This window comes from Lolium rigidum, chromosome 2, assembly GCF_022539505.1.
Source record: "Lolium rigidum isolate FL_2022 chromosome 2, APGP_CSIRO_Lrig_0.1, whole genome shotgun sequence".
Taxonomy (NCBI): domain Eukaryota; kingdom Viridiplantae; phylum Streptophyta; class Magnoliopsida; order Poales; family Poaceae; genus Lolium; species Lolium rigidum.
Window position 1 is genome coordinate 16,465,492 of NC_061509.1, and position 16,930 is coordinate 16,482,421.

General features: G+C 50.5%; 1 long non-coding RNA gene across 1 annotated transcript; it reads right to left on the reverse strand.

Annotated features, from left to right (window-relative positions):
• Positions 1–1,910: 1,910 nt before the first annotated feature.
• LOC124686015 lies at positions 1,911–2,711 on the reverse strand. The gene is made up of 2 exons (XR_006997690.1): positions 2,650–2,711; positions 1,911–2,181 (listed from the first exon to the last, which is right to left on the reverse strand). It is a non-coding gene; the product is annotated as an uncharacterized LOC124686015 (long non-coding RNA).
• Positions 2,712–16,930: the final 14,219 nt, after the last annotated feature.

Below are 16,930 nucleotides of genomic sequence, written 5' to 3' on the forward strand. Positions count from 1 at the left end.
CGGGGAGGAAATTATGCGTAGACCCCGTGTCCGATGAGCGCCACCAGGGGCTCGCCCTGGATGGTGACCGGGAGCAACATCGTCCGCTCGTGGCGGATGCCGGCGAGCGCGTGGAGGGACACGACGAAGGCCGTGGCAGCCGCGTCGGCCGGCCCGGCCATCTCGGATGCCGCGGCCACCGGCCCGGCCATCGGGTCGCCCTCCTCGACATCGACAGGCCTCCGGGTAGAAGAGGCGAGGGCACACGTGTCCGGGCGTGTATGGGTCATCGCAGTTGAAGCGCAGTCCCGGGCGGCGGCGTTCGAGCCGCTCCGCCGGGGCGAGGCGGCGGAACGTGCGTGTAGCTGCGGGGGCAGGGCCAGCCGGTCCAGGTGGGGCGGGGCGGGTGGCGGCTGCGGCCGGCGGAGGAGGACGGGCGGCGCGGGCGTCGCGGGTCAGGGACGTCCGCTGGACCGCCTGGGCGCGACGCTCATAAGCGCGCGCGTAGTGCATCGCCGTCTGGAGGTCCCGCGGGGCATGTAGCTCGACGTCCACGCGGATATGGTCCGGGAGGCCACCAATGAAGAGCTCGGCACGCTGTTGGCCCGTCACGCCGGGCGCATGGCAGGCGAGGGCTTGGAAGCGGTCGGCGAAGTCCTCGCACCGTGGTGGTGAACGCCAAACGTCCAAGTTCCGCCGCGGCGGCCGCCGCGGACCGGGGGCCGAAGCGGAGAAGGCAGAGCTCACGGAACCGGTCCCATGGAGGCATGCCACCCTCGTCCTGCTCCGGGGAGTAGTACCACGTCCGGGCGGCGCCGCGGAGGTGGTACGAGGCGAGCCACGTCCGGTCCGAAGCCGTGGTACGCCGTCCCCGGAAGAACCGCTCGCACCGGTTGAGCCGCTGAGGGGGTCCTCGACGCCGTCGTATGTGGCGAATTCCAGCTTGGCGTAGCGTGGGGGAGCGAGGCCGGTGGCGCCCTGGGCGGGGTACTCCGCGCGACCAGCGGACGGCTCGGCGAAGCGGGCGGGCGGCGGGTCCGGGAAAGACGGCCGCGGAGGGTCCCGGCGGTGGTGTAGACGGGGGCTGGCGCCGGTGCGGTCGAGTGGATCGGCGGGGGCTCCGTCGCGGTCACCCACGCAGGGAGTCGGGAGGGCGAGGGCGGGAACTGGACCCGCTGGATGGGCACCCCCTGGGGCAGCGGGGCGGGGCCCGGGCTGGGGGCCGGCGGCCAGGACGCCCATGGCGGCGGCGGTGAGGCCGGGGGCGGGGTGGGCGCTCCTTGGCCGGGGAAGGCTGTCGGCGCGGCCGGGTATGCACCGAGGGGTGGCGACAGGACCGGCGTAGTCATCCCCTGCGTGCCGATGAGGTACAGGCGGATGCCCTGGACGGCGGTGGCGAGGTCGCGGATGGCCGTCGACGGCCCTCGCGGCGAGAGGAGGGGCGGCGCCGGCTACATCCGCCGTGGCGCCGCGGCGCCCGTGGAGGGCGGCGGCGGCTGCGCGGCGGAGGAGGCCGGCGGCGTCTCGGAGGCGGCGGCGGTGGTGGCGGTGATCCGGCCCGAAGACATGATCGTAGATGTCTCCGATACCAAATTGGTAGAAACTAGGGTTCTACCGAGGCGAGGGCGTAGGTTGTAGGGGTGGAAGTGCGGAGAGCGAGAGGGAGGAAGGCGGCGGCGGCGCGGGCGCCGTGGCGGGCTCGCGGCGGCGGCGGCTAGGGCTTGGGCGGCGCGAGCAAGAGAAGGCCGACTCCTTCCGGGAGTCGGCAATAATGATATCTGATTATTGCTTGATTGATTTAGTCTATTACAACTCGTATATATAAGAGAACTAGCGAAACCCTAATCTGCTAACTGGGCTAAGCCCCTAACTAAGCTTGGCCGGTTGGGCCAATGGGCCCCCTCCGGCGGTAGACCAGGCCGGTCATAACAGCTTCCAACACAAAAGAACGATACAGCTCTTACATATTAGAGGCAGATTCCGGAAAATTCAGCTTGCTTACAGCACGCCTTGGTTAAATAAGCCTAATACAGACATATCAAAGAACATAATGGCTAATTCCTAATGAATAATCCCAAGGATCAAGTACTGTATCTAGCCAGGATATTTCTCAGCATCATCATGTACATCCTCCATTTCTCCTCAAAGGCATCAGACGCATGGCCCAAACAAGAGAACTCCAAATGCGAAGTGAGTTCATCCCTGCAGATATATTTAATTAGTTAAAACTCATAATAAGCAAATCAATTTGATGCAATAGATATATTTGCTTCCATCGTTTCACAGTAATGCCTTATGTGCAAAATTGGAAATACAATTAAATTTTATGACTAAATGCACATAAGCTGCTGATTCACATGCTTTCGAGAAGCAGTATACAGAAAAAGTAGCAGTCTAAGATGTGAATGGTAAACTAAAACATTTGGTAACATGTTACTGGCGCTCAAACATTAATCGAGATGGATCATATGCAAATTTTGCAGGACATACATACCTTTCCCGCTATGCAATGAAGTTGTTTTCATTAACTGACTCTAACACGGGCAATTAATAAAAGAAATTTCATTTCATAGCCCTCATTTCATGGTTTCACAAGTTCACATACATTTGTATAAAACGATTGCTTTCGACATGAACAATTAGGACAGCAGCAATCATAAATAAACTTACCAAATCATATACTGGGTTTTGACAACGATGGAGGGAAACCGAAGTACCAGTAAATATGGTCACCATTGCCGTGTGTTCTCATCCTACAAACCTTCGTAAATTGAGAAGTCTGGACCTCTAGCGAAAACAAATGTTCTTCGGCATAAATACTCCACAGTTTATCAATGCTCAGCTCAACTTCCATATGCATGATGGCTCTGATGAACAAGAATCCGTCAGCTGCACCTGCGGTGAAACAGAAATACTTGCCAGGCAATGGTATAATTTTCTGCAGCTGCCATTCCATGGAAGTTTCGTCATTATTTTTTTGAATGATATGATGGACAGCCAGCGAGCTTGGTCTACTTTGATCAGCAACGAGAGAAAACACCTCAAGGGCTTCTTGTCCTCTACCGGCTACAACGGAACACTTGCATCTGCTCAGGTCAGACTGATTCATAGGTTGAGCAGGGTACCCGGTCATTAAGTTGGTAGTGGAGAACTCCATGCTGCGAGTGTCCAACACAAGCAGCTTGTCTCCCTGACTCGAAAGACCCGTCCAGTAGAAGTAGCCGTCTAGGTGGTTGCAATTGGACAGATTATAAACGGGCTGAAGTACTGTGCCCAAAGAAACCCAGCTGAGCGAAGCAGCTACACACCAATTTCCAGTGACGGAAGAGAAGACATACGCGACCAATTTGCTCTTGTAGTTGGCCAGACAGATAACTCTGAAGGAGGTCTCGTCCTCATCCTCGCCGATGGGAGCGAGCATGCTCTCGATTTCGATGAGTTCCTTTTCCTCGACGGCTAAGTCGTCAGGTATGGGCGGAAGCAGCAGGTACCGCCGTGACAACGGATCGCACACCGCGAGCTTTTTGAAGTGGGCGCATTCGCTGCTCTGGAGGAGGACGCGGCAGTCGCGGACGTTGCAGGGGGTCCAGAGCCCGTTCTTGGGCTTGGGGACGAAGGAGTAGGTGAAATCGGCGGCGTCGGCGAGGGCACGGGCGAGCGGGGCGCAGGGGTGGGGCACCTCGGCAGGGTGGAAGCCGCGCGTGCCGGCGAACCCGAGAAGCGGCGGCGGGTGGAGTTTGCGGAAGCGGCGGAGGAACGAGCGGTCGGTGATGATGCGTCGGAAACGGAGGCAGGCGATCGACGCGCGGGCGAGCCCGGCGGGGTTGGGCAGGCGGAGGAAGATCTCCTCCAGGAGCTCGTCGGCGAGGTGCGCCGTCGCCGCCATAGTGGTCGACTGGGCGGGCGTGCTGCCGCCGAGGCGGGAGGGAGGAAGAGGATAGGGCTCTCCGCGGAGTACTCTAGCACGCGCCCCAGATCCCAACCCCAAAAGCCCAAAGCAGATATCCGGATTGAAAATATCAATGAATTACAAAAATTCCTTTAAGAGCATCTCCAGCAGGTGGCGCCAAACGCGGCACGAACAAAACACGTCCCTGAGTTCGATAAACCTTGGGTGATCCACGTCCCCCAAACCGTCCCCCAAACCGCGCCGGATTGAGCGTTTGGGGGACGTGTTTTGTTCGTGCCGCGTTTGGGGGACGTCGCTCCCGCCCGCGTCCCCCAAACGCCGCCCCCAATCGAAATTCAAATAGATGCATTCAAAAGAGATCGTTCCCGCCGATTCGTCGCGATCGAGTAGCGGCGATCGATCAAAGTACCGGGCGCGCGATCATATTACGTGACCGGTGGTGCATGCAAATTAGAAGAAGGGGAAGGGGTTGGGCGACGGCGTCGTATCCCGAGTCGACGCAGTCCGTCGAGCACGACGACCTCGTCACGATCCGCCCGTTCTCGTGCATGGTGCGTCCGCTCCGCCGCCGACGCAGAGGCCGACGCAGGTCTAGCGAGAGAAGACGCGTCGCCCGCTCTTGCCGCGCGCGCCGCCGCCGCCGATGCCGATGCCGCCGCCGTGGCCGCCGCGTCCGCCGCCGCCATTTTGGCTTCGATGTCGTCGAGGATCCGGCCTTTGAAGAAGTTGTGCGCCGCTCGCGTCCGGGGAGACATTCCCTCTGTCGACGTTCTCGGCGAGGGACATGTCGTCCCCGCGTTTCTTGAGCTCCAGCCTTCTCCTCTTGCCTCTTGAGCAGCTCGGCCCACCTTTGGTCTGGTCTTTTTGTCGCGGGAGAGAAAGGTCGAGGAGACGTCGGCGAGGCATTTCGTGATCGACGCCTGCGTCTTCTCGCACGACGCAGCGTCGGCCAAGGCGGCCTTGGCAGCCTTGTTGCCGCAGGACGCCGATACGTCTCCAACGTATCGATAATTTCTTATGTTCCATGCTACTTTATTGATGATACCTACATGTTTTATGCACATTATATGTCATATTTATGCATTTTCCGGAACTAACCTATTAACAAGATGCCGAAGAGCCGCTTGTCGTTTTCTCGCTGTTTTTGGTTTCGTAAATCCTAGTAAAGAAATATTCTCGAATTGGACGAAACTTTCGCCTGTGGTCCTATTTTTGCACGAAGCTTCCAGTAAGACCGAAGACCTAACGAAGTGGGGCCACGAGGCAGCCGGGGTGGCCGGCGCGGCCCAAGCCCCGGCCGCGCCGACCTATCCCCCGGGCCCCTCGTGTGGCCCCTCGCGTTGACCCTCCGCCTACTTAAAGCTTCCGTCGCGAAAACCCCGCACCGAGAGCCACGATACGGAAAACCCTACAGAGACGCCGCCGCCGCGAATCCCATCTCGGGGGATTCTCGGAGATCGCCTCCGGCACCCTCGCCGGGAGAGGGGATTCATCTCCCGGAGGACTCTACACCGCCATGGTCGCCTCCGGAGTGATGAGTGAGTAGTTCACCCCCGGACCATGGGTCCATAGCAGTAGCTAGATGGTCGTCTTCTCCTTGTTGTGCTTCATTGTTAGATCTTGTGAGCTGCCTAACATGATCAAGATCATCTATATGTAATTCTATATGTTGTGTTTGTCGGGATCCGATGGATAGTGAGTACTATGATTATGGTGATTATCAATCTATTGTTCATGTGTTGTTTATGATCTTGCATGCTCTCCGTTACTAGTAGAGGCTCGGCCAAGTTTTTACTCTTAACTCCAAGAGGGAGTATTTATGCTCGATAGTGGGTTCATGCCTCGCATTTACACCGGGACAAGTGACAGAAAGTTCTAAGGTTGTGTTGTGCCGTTGCCACTAGGGATAAAACATTGATGCTATGTCTAAGGATGTAGTTGTTGATTACATTACGCACCATACTTAATGCAATTGTCTCGTTGCTTTGCAACTTAATACTGGAGGGGGTTCGGACGATAACCTGAAGGTGGACTTTTTAGGCATAGATGCAGTTGGATGGCGGTCTATGTACTTTGTCGTAATGCCCAATTAAATCTCACTATATTTACCATGTCATGTATATGCATTGTTATGTCTTTCTCTATTTGTTAATTGCCCGACTGTAATTTGTTCACCCAACATGCTTTTATCTTATGGGAGAGACACCTCTAGTGAACTGTGGACCCCGGTCCTATTCTTTACATAGCATACAATCTACTTGTTTTACCGTTTTCTTTGCAAACATCTTCCACTCGATACGTTTAATCCTTTGTTACAGCAAGCCGGTGAGATTGACAACCTCACTGTTTCGTTGGGGCAAAGTACTTTGGTTGTGTTGTGCAGGTTCCTAGTTGGCGCCGGAATCCCTGGTGTTGCGCCGCATCACATTTCGCGACCATCAACCTTCAACGTGCTTCTTGGCTCCTACCGGTTCGATTAAACCTTGGTTTCTTTCTCGAGGGAAAACTTGCTACCGTGCGCATCATACCTTCCTCTTGGGGTTCCCAACGAACGTGTGAGTTACACGCCATCAAGCATAATTTTCCGGCGCCGTTGTCGGGGAGATCAAGACACGCCGCAAGGGGAGTCTCCACTTCTCAATCTCTTTACTTTGTTTTTGTCTTGCTTTATTTTATTTACTACTTTGTTTGCTGCACTAAATCAAAACACAAAAAAATTAGTTGCTAGTTTTACTTTATTTATTGTCTTGCTCTCTATATCGAAAACACAAAAAAAATTAGTTACTTGCATTTACTTTATCTAGTTTGTTTTATTTACCGTTGCTAAAATGAATACCCCTGAAAATACTAAATTGTGTGACTTCACAAATGCAAATAATAATGATTTCCTATGCACACCTATTGCTGCACCTCGCTACTACAGCGAGAATTCTTTGAAATTAAACCTCGCTTTACTAAATCTTGTTATGAGAGAACAATTTTCCGGTGTTAGTTCTCGATGATGCTGCTGCCCATCTCAATAATTTTGTTGAACTTTGTGAAATGCAAAAGTATAAAGATGTAGATGGTGATATTATTAAATTGAAAGTGTTTCCTTTCTCATTAAGAGGAAGAGCTAAAGATTGGTTGCTATCTTTGCCTAAGAATAGTATTGATTCATGGACTAAATGCAAGGATGCTTTTATTGGTAGATATTATCCTCCCGCTAAAATTATATCTTTGAGAAGTAGCATAATGAATTTTAAACAATTAGATACTCGAACATGTTGCTCAAGCTTGGGAGAGAATGAAAACTTTGGTAAAGAATTGCCCAACCCATGGACTCGACTACTTGGATGATCATCCAAACCTTCTATGCAGGACTAAATTTTTCTTCGCGGAATTTATTGGATTCAGCTGCTGGAGGTACCTTTATGTCCATCACATTGGGGGCGGCTACAAAACTTCTTGATAATATGATGATAAATTACTTCTGAATGGCACACGGAAAGAGCTCCACAAGGTAAGAAGGTAAATTCGTTGAAGAAACCTCTTCCTTGAATGATAAGATTGATGTGATTATGTCTATGCTTGTGAATGGTAGATCTAATGTAGATCCAAATAATGTTCCTTTAGCTTCATTGGTTGCTCAAGAAGAAAATGTTGATGTGAATTTCATTAAAAATAATAATTTCAACAACAATGCTTATAGGAACAACTCGGGTAATAACTATAGGCCATATCCTTCTGCTAATGGTAATGGTTATGGTAATTCTTATGGGAATTCTTACAATAATAATAGGAGTGTACCCTCTGGTCTTGAAGCCATGCTTAAAGAATTTATTAGTACACAAACTGCTTTTAACAAATCTGTTGAGGAAAAGCTTGATAAAATTGATACTATTGCTTCTAGAGTTGATAGGCTTGCCTCTCATGTTAATCTTTTAAAATTGAAAGTTATGCCTAATAATGATATTGATAATAAGATTACTACTACAGCAAATGCCATCCAAGTTAGAATTAATGAGAATATAAGATTAATGGCTGAGTTGCGAGCTAGGTGGGATAGAGAAGAAAATGAAAAACTAGCTAAAGAGAATAATGTAGCTAAAGTTTGGACTATTACCACCACTAGTAATGCTAATTCTTCACATGTTGCTGCACCTCCTACTATCAATGGTAAAATAATTGGTGTTGGCAATGTTTCTACTCCTAGTGCAAAGCGAACAAAACTGCTCGAAATTGCTAAAACTGCTTGAAACCGCTTGTGATAAAACTCGCTGAAATTTTTTCCAACCTTGGGAACAATGATCCCATTGCTGTAGCTCATAATGATTTAGATTTTGATGATTGCCACATCTCTGAAGTTATAAAGTTCTTACAAAAACTTGCTAAAAGTCCTAATGCTAGTGCTATAAATTTAGCCTTTACAAAACATATTACAAATGCTCTCATAAAAGCTAGAGAAGAGAAACTAAAACTTGAAACTTCTATTCCTAGAAAGTTAGAAGATGGTTGGGAGCCCATCATTAAAATGAAATTCAATGACTTTGAATGTAATGCTTTATGTGATCTTGGTGCAAGTATTTCGTTATGCCTAAAAAGATTTATGATATGCTTGACTTGCCACCATTGAAGAATTGTTATTTGGATGTTAATCTTGCCGATAATGTTAAAAAGAAACCTTTGGGGAGGATTGATAATGTGCATATTACGGTTAACAATAACCTTGTCCCCGTTGATTTTGTTGTCTTGGATATCGAATGCAATGCATTTTGTCCAATTGTGTTGGGAAGACCTTTTCTTCGAACTGTTGGTGCTGTTATTGATATGAGGGAAGGTAATATTAAATATCAATTTCCTCTCAAGAAAGGTATGGAACACTTCCCTAGAAAGAGAATGAAGTTGCCTTTTGATTCTATTATTAGAACAAGCTATGATGTTGATGCTTCTACTCTTGATGTTACTTGATTTGCACTTTCTGCGCCTAGCTGAAAGGCGTTAAAGAAAAGCGCTTATGGGAGACAACCCATGTTTTTACTACAGCAATTTTTTGTTTTGTTGAGTCTTGGAAGTTGTTTACTACTGTAGCAACCTCTCCTTATCATGTTTTTGTGCCAAGTAAAGTTTCTATGTCAAAGTTGATGTTATATTTGGGATTACTGCGCAGAAACAGCATTGCTGTCTGTCACGAATCTGGGCACAGTCCTCTGTAGAAAATTCGAAAAAATCTGCCAATTTACGAGCGTGATCCTCAGATATGTACGCAACTTTCATTAGTTTTGAGTTTTTCCATTTGAGCAAGTCTGGTGCCATCTTAAAATTCGTCTTTACGGACTGTTCTGTTTTTGACAGATTCTGCCTTTTATTTCGCATTGCCTCTTTTGCTATGTTGGATTTATTTCTTTGATCCATTAATGTCCAGTAGCATTATGCAATGTCTAGAAGTGAAAATAATGATTGTGTCACCTCTGAATGAGTGAATTATTAATTGTGCACTAACCCTCTAATGAGTTTGCTTGAAGTTTGGTGTGAAGGAAGTTTTCAAGGGTCAAGAGAGGAGAATGATATACTATGATCAAGAGGAGTGAAAGCTCTAAGCTTGGGGATGCCCCCGTGGTTCACCCCTGCATATTTTAAGAAGACTCAAGCTGTCTAAGCTTGGGGATGCCCAAGGCATCCCCTTCTTCATCGACAACATCATCGAGTTCCTCCCCCGAAACTATATTTTTATTCAATCACATCTTGTATTCTTTGCTTGGAGCGTCGGTTTGTTTTCGTTTTTGTTTTTGTTTGAATAAGATGGATCCTAGCATTCACTTTGTGGGAGAGAGACACGCTCCGCTGTTGCATATGGACACATGTGTCCTTAGGCTTTACTCATAATGTTCATGGCGAAGTTTCTTCTTCGTTAAATTGTTATATGGTTGGAATTGCAAAATGCTACATGTAGTAATTCTAAAATGTCTTGGATAATGTGATACTTGGTAATTGTTGTGCTCATGATTAAGCTCTTGCATCATATGCTTTGCACCCATTAATGAAGAAATACATAGAGCTTGTTAAAATTTGATTTGCATATTTGGTTTCTCTAAGGTCTAGATAATATCTAGTATTGAGTTTTGAACAACAAGGAAGACAAGTGTAGAGTCTTATAATGTTTACAATATGTCTTTTATGTGAGTCTTGCTGCACTTGTTCATCCTTGAGTTTGCTTCAAATAACCTTGCTAGCCTAAACCTTGTATCGAGAGGGAATACTTCTCATGCATCCAAAATCCTTGAGCCAACTACTATGCCATTTGTGTCCACCATACCTACCTACTACATGTATTTCTCCGTCATTCCAAAGTAAATTGCTTGAGTGCTACCTTTAAAATTCCATCATTCACCTATGCAATATATAGCTCATGGGACAAAATAGCCTTAAAAACTATCGTAGTATTGAATATGTACTTATGCACTTTATCTTTTATTAAGTTGCTTGTTGTGCGATAACCATGCTTCGGGGAACGCCATCAACTATTGTTGAATATCATGTGAGTTGCTATGCATGTCCGTCTTGTCCGAAGGTCTATCATTTTAGTGGTTGGAGCATGCAAAATTGTTAGAGAAGAACATTGGGCCGCTAACTAAAGCCATGAACCATGGTGGAAGTTTCAGTTTTGGACATATATCCTCAATCTCATATGAGAATAATAACTTTGCTACATGCTTATGCATTTAAGAGGAGTCCATTATCTCGTTGTCCATGTTGTCCCGGTATGGATGTCTAAGTTGAGAATAATCAAAAGCGAGAAATCCGAAATGCGAGCTTTCTCCTTAGACCTTTGTACAAGGCGGCATGGAGGTACCCCTTTGTGACACTTGGTTGAAACATGGCATGCGAAGATCCGGTAGTCCAAGTTAAGTAGGACGAGGTGCGGGCACTATTAGTATACTATGCATGAGGCTTGCAACTTGTAAGATATAATTTACATAACTCATATGCTTTATTACTACCGTTGACAAAATTGTTTCATGTTTTCAAAATAAAAGCTCTAGCACAAATACAAGCAATCGATGCTTTCCTCGTTGAAGGACCATTCTTTTACTTTTATTGTTGAGTCAGTTTACCTATCTCCTTCCACCTTAAGAAGCAAACACTTGTGTGAACCGTGCATTGATTCCTACATACTTGCATATTGCACTTGTTATATTACTTTATGTTGACAATATCCATGAGATATACATGTTACAAGTTGAAAGCAACCGCTGAAACTTAATCTTCCTATGTGTTGCTTCAACACCTTTACTTTGATTTATTGCTTTATGAGTTAACTCTTATGCAAGACTTATTGATGCTTGTCTTGAAGTACTATTCATGAAAAGTCTTTGTCATATGATTCACTTGTTTACTCATGTCATTACCTTTGCTTTGATCGCTGCATTCATTACATATGTTTACAAATAGTATGATCAAGATTATGATGGCATGTCACTTCAGAAATTATCTTTGTTATCGTTTTACTTCGCTCGGGACGAGCAGTAACTAAGCTTGGGGATGCTGATACGTCTCCAACGTATCGATAATTTCTTATGTTCCATGCTACTTTATTGATGATACCTACATGTTTTATGCACATTATATGTCATATTTATGCATTTTCCGGAACTAACCTATTAACAAGATGCCGAAGAGCCGCTTGTCGTTTTCTCGCTGTTTTTGGTTTCGAAATCCTAGTAAAGAAATATTCTCGGAATTGGACGAAACTTTCGCCCGGGGTCCTATTTTTGCACGAAGCTTCCGGAAGACCGAAGACCTAACGAAGTGGGGCCACGAGGCAGCCGGGGGGTGGCCGGCGCGGCCCAAGCCCTGGCCGCGCCGACCTATCCCCTGGGCCCCTCGTGTGGCCCCTCGCGTTGACCCTCCGCCTACTTAAAGCTTCCGTCGCGAAAACCCCGCATCGAGAGCCACGATACGGAAAACCTTACGGAGACGCCGCCGCCGCGAATCCCATCTCGGGGGATTCTGGAGATCGCCTCCGGCACCTCGCCGGAGAGGGGATTCATCTCCCGGAGGACTCTACACCGCCATGGTCGCCTCCGGAGTGATGAGTGAGTAGTTCACCCCTGGACCATGGGTCCATAGCAGTAGCTAGATGGTCGTCTTCTCCTTGTTGTGCTTCATTGTTAGATCTTGTGAGCTGCCTAACATGATCAAGATCATCTATATGTAATTCTATATGTTGTGTTTGTCGGGATCCGATGGATAGTGAGTACTATGATTATGGTGATTATCAATCTATTGTTCATGTGTTGTTTATGATCTTGCATGCTCTCCGTTACTAGTAGAGGCTCGGCCAAGTTTTTACTCTTAACTCCAAGAGGGAGTATTTATGCTCGATAGTGGGTTCATGCCTCGCATTTACACTCGGGACAAGTGACGTAAAGTTCTAAGGTTGTGTTGTGCTCGTTGCCACTAGGGATAAAACATTGATGCTATGTCTAAGGATGTAGTTGTTGATTACATTACGCACCATACTTAATGCAATTGTCCGTTGCTTTGCAACTTAATACCGGAGGGGTTCGGACGATAACCTCGAAGGTGGACTTTTTAGGCATAGATGCAGCTTGGATGGCGGTCTATGTACTTTGTCGTAATGCCCAATTAAATCTCACTATATTTACCATGTCATGTATATGCATTGTTATGCCTTTCTCTATTTGTTAATTGCCCGACTGTAATTTGTTCACCCAACATGCTTTTATCTTATGGGAGAGACACCTCTAGTGAACTGTGGACCCCGGTCCTATTCTTTACATAGCATACAATCTACTTGTTTTACTGTTTTCTTTGCAAACATCTTCCACTCGATACGTTTAATCCTTTGTTACAGCAAGCCGGTGAGATTGACAACCTCACTCGTTTCGTTGGGGCAAAGTACTTTGGTTGTGTTGTGCAGGTTCCTAGTTGGCGCCGGAATCCCCGGTGTTGCGCCGCATCACATTTCGCGACCATCAACCTTCAACGTGCTTCTTGGCTCCTACTGGTTCGATTAAACCTTGGTTTCTTTCTGAGGGAAAACTTGCTACTGTGCGCATCATACCTTCCTCTTGGGGTTCCCAACGAACGTGTGAGTTACACGCCATCAGACGCCCTGTCGAAGTTGCCAGCGGCGCGTCCAGATCAATGGCGTCCTTCCCCTTGGACATCGACAAGCGCGTCAGCCGCCATTTCTCATTCATTTTGAGCTTGCCATAGCAATGCATGAGCACGAAAGACTTGTGACCTTCCGAGTTCTTCGCGTACAAATCCATGGCCCGATCAAACTAACCAAAGGAGGCAGAGTCATTTCATCGTCGTCCTCATCGTCGTCCTCATCGTCGTCCTCCTCGTCGTCCTCCTCGTCGTCCTCCATCCCCTCCTCTTCCTCGACGTCATCCTCCTCAACCCCGTCGTCCTCCTCAGCACCGGCGCCGTCGTATTCGAGCGGACCCCTGCGGCCGGTGAAAGGGTCGCCGTCCGGACCGGGTCCCGGCTCGCGCTGCTCGTACGCCGGGGAGTAGAGGTTGTTGGGGTTGAAGCCGCCGTGCGGCAGCGCATCCTCGGTAGTGCGGCGACAAGTTAGGCGTCACGCACCCGGGAGTGGCGGAGGGGCCGTCGTTGTAGAAGGCGGCTTGCGACGGAGAGTTCAGTCCCGGAACGTACACCGGCATGGACGTACTCCATGGGCTCGCGTTGGTGGCGGCGATACACCCGGCCATTACGTGCTGGTGCTGGCGCGCCGCCTGAGCCTTCTTCTCCAGCTCCACCGCCCTCCGTCCTTTCCGCTCCGCCGTCGACAGCTTCCGGCGCAGGCAATCTTGCTGCCATTGATCGTCGGTCATTCCTTCAGGCTTCTTCTTCGGAGCCGGCGCCTTCCGCGGCTTCGCGAACGGCGCTTTCGCATTGCCCGGCAGCTTCTTGGCCGCTTTCTTCGCCATCTTTTTGGGGGCTGTCGGCGGCGCCATGGAATGGGGAGAGGGTAGCGGCGGCGGGTGGACGGCGGGATGGAGAAAGAAATCGGCGGGATAGGAGAAAGAAATCGGCGGGATATGTTTTGGGAGGCTCCGTGCGCGCCGGTATAGGCGCGATTTGGCGGGAGCGGCGGGATTTGGCGGGAGTGTGCGACGATTTTTCCCTGTGCCGCTGACGCGTCGGGCCCGCGTCGGTTGGCCTCGCTTTTCGTTGTGTCCGGCGTCCCCGGAGCGTCCCCTGTGGGACGGGGACGGGCTCGGGGCGCCGGACACCGTATCGGGCAGCGCCGGACAAAAATGGGCTTTGGGGGACGCGGCTGGAACGCTTTTTTTGTCCGGCGCGCCCCAAATCGCTTTGGGGGACGCTTTGGGGGACGCGACTGGAGATGCTCTAAGTTAAAAAAGAATACTATGCAATAACCTACTTAAATAGAATTTATATTCTCAAATAATACTGAGAAAATAGTATAGTATAGTATTGATTTCTATTCATCTTCATATTCCATATTGTTATATGTGCGCCTTTGTTTAGAGGATTGTATGTCTACTTAATTAAAAAGTCCAATTATTCCATAGTCTAATTATTCAATAAATTAGATTGATTGATACGAGTTGATTTCCTATTACGATGGATAGAAGAAAGAATGAACGCATAGATCAGAAACGGCAAATCAAACAACATAATTTAAAATAAACATTTGCATTAGATTGTTCGCTACATTCTGACAAAGAAAGGAGATGAAACAACCGAGTATAGTGCTCCGCTTTCTAAGTTAATGACGCCGCCGCGGCCTACCAAAATATAGCTCACCGGCGTCAGAGAGCTTCGTGCCGCGGCGACGGAGCTAGCTCGAGCTCACTCGTTGTCGGAAATCTCGATGTAGAAGGAGTCCTACGCCGCTTGCTCGCGGAGCCATTCCTCCTTTTTGTCGGCATCATGCGGCTCTGCTCCTCCACCAGCTTCGTCATGGTGCACAGGACGGAGTCGGGGACAAAGCCGCCGGCCATCAGCACAAGAGCGGCGAGCTCGAGCTTGGCGGCGAGGCTGGGAATGTTGTCATCCTCCGCGTAGTCTCTCGGGTCAAACCGCGGCACCAGGGCCGAGGCGCTCGAGCTCGACGCCTCGTTGTAGGTGAAGCGGCGCGGTGGCGGCCCGCTGGAGCTCGATGCCTCACTGTAGCTGGAGTGGCGCAGCGGCGGATCGAGGGACCTCGACGCTTGCAGATCATGGTAGAATTGTGATTCGGGCCGCTCGAATGCGCGCGGCAGCTTCAGCCCATGGTGGAGGTAGCGGTAGGAGCCGCGGATGCGGGCGGCGTCGGAGGCCCGACGGTCCCTCTCGAGATCTTCAGCGACAGACAGCTTGCGGGCGCCGGTGGAATGGGATCCGGCACCGCCCACCCTTCCTCCGCCGCGGCCTCCTCGACCTCCGCCGGACACCATGGCTCGAACACGCGCGGGACGAAGGGGATTGCTGGCTGGAGAGTGGAGTGCACTCGACGAATTTCTCGTCGGTGGGAGAGGAAGCGGCGGCGAGACGGATGGAGTATGACCTACATGAGCGTCACCGATCGGAATATATAGCGGCCAAGAGCGGTTTTGGGCTGCGGCCTGTAAAATATATCCGGACCAGACCACCGCTGCGGTGTCTGGCTTGTCCAGAAAAAGAGCCTAAGAGCATCTCCAGTCGCGTCCCCCAAATGATGTCCGGGCAAAGCGTCGGATTAGTCGTTTGGGGGACGTCCGGACAAAATTTTCGTTTGGAGAAGGTCTCTTTTCTAGCGACGTCCCCCAAACGCGACCTCCAAACAAATAGTAAGTGTAAAAGTCGTGTCCGGTGTCCCCGGTAGAGACTCTATACACAGGGGATGGGCGAGGGACGCCGGACAACATTTGGAGCACGTCCGGACCGAAGCGGCCTTTGGGGCACGCGACTGGGACGTTTTTTTGGCCGGCGTCCCCCAAATCCTTCTGGGGGAGGCTTTGGGGGACGCGAATGGAGATGCTCTAAAAACTCCATATGAGCCCAAATTACTATATAGAGGTCGATATGGGGTGTATGCTAGAGATGCTTTTATAGCAGTACTACTGTACTAGGGAGGGTGACCATCAAGCGTAGCCAACGGGCCGCGCATTGGCGTGCCGGCACTCGGCAGTCCCAGTCCCTCCCACGTCGGCGGTGAACTCCATCCCCTCCGCACCATCATGCGCCAGCAGGGCATCTTCGAATGCAGTGGCCAGGTCGCACATCGCAGTCGAGCCTGAGTAGTGCGCAAATCATCTCAATGGATAATCGTGGCAGGCGGCGAACTTGGCGATCGCCTCCCTCGTGGCAGCGTCGCCCTCGTTGATGATCCCTATGTGGTGGCACAGAAGCTCAGTGCCATGCCAGCGATAGGTGTGTTGGAGTTCTTGTAGAACTGCTGCGCCGGAGCGAGAACCCTGTCACGCCGGCCAGAGTCTTCGCCCTGTTCGTCGGTGGGATGGCGCGCGGTGACGACCAGGCCGGGTCGGGCAGCACCGCAGCAGGGGCGGCAACAAATAGGGGCCCGGGCTGGGACGCGGACACGCGGTGGCGGCAGAGGTTGCAGCCTCGATGGTGCCCACTGCCCAGCAGAGGCGGAGTGCGCGGAGGGTGGTATTGTGGTCACCATGCACCGGAGTGGCAGGCTGGCAGCCACGGTGCTCGTCACAAATTGGTGAAGAAGGCCTGACGTCGGTCCAGCCGGAGAGCCGGGCGAAGCTCGCATGCTCGCGCTCCCTAGGAAGGCAGGAGCTGCTCTGTCAAGATGTAAGTGGTCCGGTTCGGCCCACTGACCCACTGGACCGGACCTGGATTCTGTTACCATTAGGATAAAGGGCCGACCCAATAAAAAAAAGTCCAACGCGAACCTCATCCGTTCGACCCTAGGTTCTAACCGCACCTCTCCTCTCCTCCCTACAGCAGGCAGACGGACGCCGCCGCGCCGCCGCAGCAGGAGCTGACAAGCCACCGGCAACGCCCTGTCGCCGCCGCAGGGGCTGGCAAGCCGCCGGCAACGCCCCTCCCCTGGAGGCTCCTCCA